At 43.2% G+C, this 6685-nt stretch overlaps 1 long non-coding RNA gene across 1 annotated transcript; it reads left to right on the top strand.

The window, feature by feature from the left end:
- The first annotated feature begins 1302 nt into the window (after positions 1-1302).
- LOC141572764 (uncharacterized) lies at positions 1303-6457 on the top strand. The gene is made up of 3 exons (XR_012498245.2): positions 1303-1507; positions 3566-3747; positions 3897-6457. It is a non-coding gene; the product is annotated as an uncharacterized LOC141572764 (long non-coding RNA).
- The last annotated feature ends 228 nt before the right edge of the window (positions 6458-6685 follow it).

Genomic DNA, 6685 nt, shown 5'->3' with positions numbered 1-6685 from the left:
CCAACATTCCATCGCTTACATGCGCTTCATTTTTCTGCCTAAAAAAATCCTCTTTACAGTCACTTTTACGTCATTTCTGGAGGGAGGTGAGTAAACGTGTGTTTGCTCCGGCATATTTAACCCGAAGTCTTGAAATCGCCTTTCTTTGTGTGCGTTCCCCATTCGATCTGGAAGCCGTATCTATCCATCATGACTGCCAGTGTCTGACGGGCGTACATCAGAAGCTCAACGAGTAAGTGAGGGTTTATTGAATGAATGCACAGAAATTCTAATCAAGGTTTTGCTTTGTTTTTCTCGCCAGTGTTTCATTTTCCCCCTTTCAGCTAGGCTAATCTGTTATCATTGCTTCAGGGGATGCATGAGATAACATGCAGCAAACTATTCCTGGATTTTGAGCTTCAAAAACCTAGGTATTTAGTAAAATTGAAAGAACTTGTGGCATAAGCAACATGTTGGAGCAAAACACTGTGAAGCATACGTCTATGTCTGCCCCAGGACTCGAAGACGGATCCAAAAGCCAGTCAGAGCTCAGCTCCAATGAGGCAGCAAAGCCCTACAGAAAAACATAATGTTCCTGGACACATGGGACCATTTCATCCAGCAAGAATGGTTCAGGCGCACTGGAAAGTTCCCTTTGCATTAAAGAACGGAGGCAGGTACACAGAGAAGCCAGTGGATCGAAAGGGGCCTTGCAGATAAGACGGTCAAAAGGTGCTGGACTGGACCACTGCATGGGGAGGCAGGAGGATGCCCAGGGGACTTGTCAGGGGCAGATGACACTGGACGTTAGATCCCTCCCCAGCCCTGTGCCCTGCGCTCTGTAAGTCCCTCCTTACTTAAACACAATTCTAGGGAAATCCCCAAATTCACCAAGATTAAGTTTCTGCCATTTAAGTAAAATCGGAGCTCAAGATTGAAATTGAGTTATAAAAAAGTAAAATTACATTTCCCCAAATCTCTATTGGCAAGTTGAAATTCACATATGCTACACAGATATGGTGATTATGACTACTAAATATTTATTTTAAAATTCATATAAAATTCCTAAGTATTTACACGACAGGTGATCAAATACATTAACTAGCAATGTGCTAAATTGAAGTACAGATTTATGTTTGTGAAGGACAAATCATCCACAAAGTCAAGCCTGTGGAGAGTGGAATAGGCAGATGGTCGGCTCAACTGTGTCTATTGTTTGTTAATCTTAACAGCTAAATAGGGAAACACAGCACCTCTGTCAGGCGCGTGTCAGGGCCTCCGCCCTCCCGCAGATGAAGGGCAGTGAGTGCTCTCACTGAGAATGCGTAGTGAAGCTGGTCAGAGCCCAGAGCAGCGTCTGTCGGAAGCACAGCTGGGGGACGTGGGACTTCAGTGACAAGACTGCAGCAGGAAGCAACGTGGAGGGGAGAGGGGGCGCGGTGCAGCTGGTTTTCCCTTGGGGGATGTGCCAATTCTGAGCACTGGGCAAGAAAGAGCCGAGAATCCAGGCCACAGGTCTGGGCAGGAGGTCAGTAGGGGACAGAGAAGCAGCAGCATTTGGCATTTGGGGGAGCTGGAGAGAAAAATTGGACTCTTGTAAGCTGGGCTGGGCTGCCAGTGAGAGGGGTGGGTAGGAAAGCAAGTCTGACACTTGACCTCTCTTCCCCAAATTCTGATGCTGCGTGGAGCAGGGTACTAAGAAATGAAGCAGAAAGTCTGCAAACTAAAGCTGAGGTGTTGCCCCCTGAAAAGACTCACCAGGAGGGAGGGGCCACAGTGGGCCCTCAGGCGGGACCGACCCTAGGAGGCTATTTTAGCTGGGCCTGGCTGCTGTAACGAAAATATCCTCGACTCGGGCGTAAACAACAAACATTTATTTCTCACACTTTGGGAGGCTGGAAAGTCCAAGATCAAGGTGCAGGCAGATTCAGTGTCTGGTTCAGAGAGGACCATCTTCTTCCTGTGTCCCCATGTGGTGGCAGGGGCAGGGAGCTCTCCCCAGTCTCCTTCATAAAAACAGGAACCCTACGCAGGAGGGGTCCTGAGCAGGAGGGCTCCATCCTCAGGACCTCTTCCCCTCCCGGAGGCCCCGCCTCCCAGTACCATCACAGTGAGGGTTAGGATTTCAACCCTATGAATTTGGGGGGACATAAACACTCAGTCTGTAGCAGAGGGCTACTCTCCAGGATCAGATGGCAAAGAGCCTCACAAAAGCTCTTATGTACTACGTGACGTTCTAGAAAAGGCACAACTACGAAGACACTAGAGATCAGGGGTTGCCAGGGGCGCTGGGGAAGGGAGGGCTGAGTAGGTGGGGCACGGGATTTTCAGGGAGTGAAACTGCTCCGTAGGATGGGTCCATGTCATTATACACTTGCATGTACAACACCAACAGTGAACCCTAATGTAACTACGGACTCGGGGTGATAATGATGTGTCAACATAGAGCCATTCTTGGTTAAAAAGAAAAAACTACCATTCCGGTGAGAGACGTTGAGAACGGGGGAGGCTGTGTGTGTGTGGAGGCAGGAGCATATGGGAACTCTACTTTCTGCTCAACTTGTCTGTGAACTGAAAACTGCTCTAAAAATTAAGTCTAAAAACACCCCAGTGATCAGCCCCAGTTGGTTCCATCTCTGAGTGTGTCAGAGGGATCAGCTCCCTGGGGAGGAAGAAGTAAAGCCTCTGCAGGAAGATTTCACCCCGAAACCTCTATAATTTCTAAAATACAATGCCTGGTATCGGATTAAAACTTACCAGGCATTCCAGGAGACAGAATCAATTACTAAAAACCATAAAGAAAAAATAGAAACGGACACACTGATCCAGATATTTTAGTTACAGAAAAAAAATTAGAATAAGCATGATCAATATACTCAGGAGAAACAGATGAAAAGCATGTATGCTATCAGTTAAAACTAAATACAGATAGGAACTGTGGAGTGCACCTACATCACAAAAGTCAGAATGATCGCATTTCACACGCACTGGGTGCTTGTTTTGTGCCAGGTATTGTTCTAAGTGATTATTTGATTTCTCACAACAATCCTGTGAAATAAATACTACTATGGACCCCCCCCCCCCCCGCAACTTTACAAATGAGGAAGCATTTGTACAAGATGGTTAAATAATAACCAGTAAGTGGCAGAGCTAGAATTTGAACTCGGGTAGTCCAAACTCAGAGCCCTCACTCTTACGAAGTATGCATCTGTACAACTACAACAGCCATAGATAGATAATGTTTTGGTTAAAGAGATTGGTTAAAAACCTGCACTGTTCAAATTATTTAGGTCACCAAAATGTTTTCTGTTTGCTCGTGGCCCCAAACCACGAGAATGTGAGAGTTCAGCCAAAACTGCACAGAGATGTATTCTGGAATCCATGCTGCTCCAAAACGTTTGCCTGAAAGTATGCAAGACTGAGAAGAAATGTGTCTAATGTTAAGTAGACTGAAAACAGAAAATGAAAACAAGTATGCGAGATTTGACCCAAAATAGCGTTCAGTATTAACTACCACCTAAGCTACTTTGTAAACTTCTTCCTGGATACTCTCTAATTATTATAATTGCCATGTGTGAATTTTTAGCTGCAGAACGACAGTTAATTCATTTATCCCATCGGTGGCTACATAACTTCGTCGGAAAATTTCACCACATGCTCAGGGCTCAGCTCTTCCCAGCAGCGCTCCCTGAACATAGCCAGGCTTCGTCCTCAGATGTACCCTGTGCTCGCTGACAGACACACACCCCCGGGTTACCATCTTCCCAGGTAAATGGCTAAGAAGCGTATTTGAAAGGACAGTGGCCTCCACAGCGGGAAATCCCAGCCTGTCTCCAGTACCCCCTTCCCCAATAATGACTTTTCACTGCCAGAAAATTCTACCACTAGATTTGATTTCTCCAATCTCTCTCATGCAGAAAAACCAAGCATCCGCCATCATCTTTACCTTTGTATGAGTTAATGAAATGACTCAATCGCAGCTGGAACAGGGACGTAAGAAGTTGGAGTTTGGACTGAGATGCAGTAAGCAGAAGGCATGACGGTTTTTTGCGTGTAAACTACAGAGTTGTTGTTGTTCTCCTAATTACTACAAAATTAAGATAATAATGTAATCTACCTAACAGAATTGCTGTGAATATCGCATGAGAATGAGGAGCATAAATGCGCCTAGGATACTATTAGGCACAATATTAGGTGCTTAACAAATATCAGGTGCTTCACAAATGATGGCTTTTGTGGTTACATAGAATGATTTTGGCTGTAATTGAGAAATTTAAAGGAATCAAATATATTTCAAAAGAACTGGCAAGACAATTATAGTAGTAGATCCGAAGTTTAATAAAAGAATAAAATTAACCCTCAACTCACAGAGATAGATTGCACTGTCCCACATCATTTCTGCTGCTTTGGATGATGTATAAGACGTGGGAGCATCTTGTGAGCTAACTGTCTAACATACAGGCCTAAATAGTCACAGATTTACAAATCCACTTAACATATTTAAGAAAGTTTGTGGGATCAGAATGTCAAGTGTACAGTTAAAACCTTGTCTCCATTTATTGAGTGACCCCTTGCCTCTTTATCGGCCTATTTACTTGAGAACAACGTGGTCACCTAACGTCATAGGCACCACACAGGGTTAGGTGCACCATTGTTTCTCTCAGGTGAAAGCTGTCTTCCGACTCAGTTCAGCAGGCTCTGCCCACTGAGCTACCTTTTCCAATAACAGCCGTGGCTTGTATGTACATACGACGCCGGCATTTTCTCACTGAGTTTCTTCTGTGACCAGAAGCAAACCTTTCCGTGCTTATTAAGAGGTTTTATAGGAACAGTTTGGCTACAGATCAAACATAAGCCCGTTGCCTCCTGGGACAAGGACTCGGGAGTTTGCGTAATGAGCGCCTGGCTTCTCAGAATCATTTCCCCCGGGCTGGTTTTCTGCTCGGCCTGGTGGGTGATAACACACAGTCACCTGAGAAGTACGGTAGCTACAGATTAGTGTGACTGGAGAGGAAGATCTAAAGAGGCAGAAGCCTCTGTTTAAACTAGGCTACGATGTGGGTGGCAGGCCTGGCTGGAGTCCCTGATGAGTAACTGAGGTCACTGGCCAGTGGCTCTATCACTTACTAGCTGTGCGACCTTGAACAAGGCATTCGTGGACCTTTTCTCACAGGATAGACAATATTGTTAGAGTGGAGGGTTTCTAAATTCCCTTTCTCACCCCCATAGTCTATTAGTCTCACCCATGGAAGAGGAAAGTGAAGTTGAAGATTTTTGTTTCTTTTTTAGAGGTACCACTTTCAGTAGCCAAGATGATAGCAACATATGTGGAGATATAAGATGTCAATGAAAGTAAATGAACAGACTAGTGCAAATAAAATCAAACTCAACTAATTTTCTCAAGAATCACTCTCAAGTGAACCTTCAGTGTCAAATGAATTGCCCACGCAAATATAGTCAACTGATTTTTACAAAGGCACAAAGGCAATTCAATAGAGAAAGGATAGTTTTTAGACAGAGCTGAAGCAATTAAACATCCATATGCAAGAGAAATAAACAAAAGTAGACATGGACCTTACACATTTCACAAAAATTAACTCAAAATGGGTCATAGGAGGTGGAGCATAACTCCTTACCCCTGAAGTGTGGCTACGTGTAGTGACTTCCTTCCGAAGAGTACAGTATAGAAAGGGGGAAAAAGGGAAACTTTATAGCGGAGAAACCGGACGGACACAACCTCAGCCAGGTGACTAAGGTCAACATCAACAGCTGTACGTAATGCTGATAGCATTACTCCTGATACAATGTGTTGAGAACTGTGCTTTACCTCTGCGGTCTTCTTCCAAGAAACTCGGGCTAATCATAAGGGTGAAAAAATCAGACCAGTCCCATTTGAAAGATAAAAATTTACCAATAATTCTCAAAATTGTCACGGTCATCAAAAACAAGGAAAGTCTAAGAAACTGTCATAGTCAAGAGAAACCTTCTGAGACATCATGACTAAATGTAATGCCCTGTTTCCCCGAAAATAAGACCTAGCCCGACAATCAGCTCTAATGTGTCTTCTGGAGCCAAAATTAATATAAGACCCGGTCTTATTTTACTATAAGACCGGGTCTTATATAATATAATATATGATATGATATAATACCGGGTGTTATATTAATTTTTGCTCCAAAAGATGCATTAGAGCTAATTGTCCGGCTACGTCTTATTTTCAGGGTGTTATATCCTGGATGGAATCCTGGAACAGAAAAAGGACATTAGATAACAACAAAGGAAATCTGAATAAAGAAAGGACTTTGGTCAATAACCATGTGTCAATATTAGTTCCTTAACTGTGTCGTATGCACCACACTAATGTAAGATGTTAATAATGGAAAATTGGGTGTGGGGTGTATGGAACTCTCTGTACCATCTTTGTGGTTTTTCTGTAAATCTTAAACCATTCTAAAATTAAAAGTTTATTTTTAAAAAATCATATGAGTTTTTGTGCATTTCCTTGCAAAATGGTCACACCAATAATACTGCCTTGAATTTTTTCTCACTCCTTCCTTTATAGTAAATGATATAGCTGCTATGTAATATACTACCACCCTTTAATATTATTTGTTCCTTTAAGGATCCTTTGGTTTTGGAAATAAGTTACATCCACAGAATTACAGCTTTGAAGGTAAAATACCACCAACCAAAAAATAAGGAGAAA

Source organism: Rhinolophus sinicus, chromosome 15 (genome assembly GCF_057876585.1).
Source record: "Rhinolophus sinicus isolate RSI-liver-muscle chromosome 15, RSI-T2T, whole genome shotgun sequence".
Classification (NCBI taxonomy): domain Eukaryota; kingdom Metazoa; phylum Chordata; class Mammalia; order Chiroptera; family Rhinolophidae; genus Rhinolophus; species Rhinolophus sinicus.
This window is presented reverse-complemented; position numbering and strand designations above follow the sequence as displayed.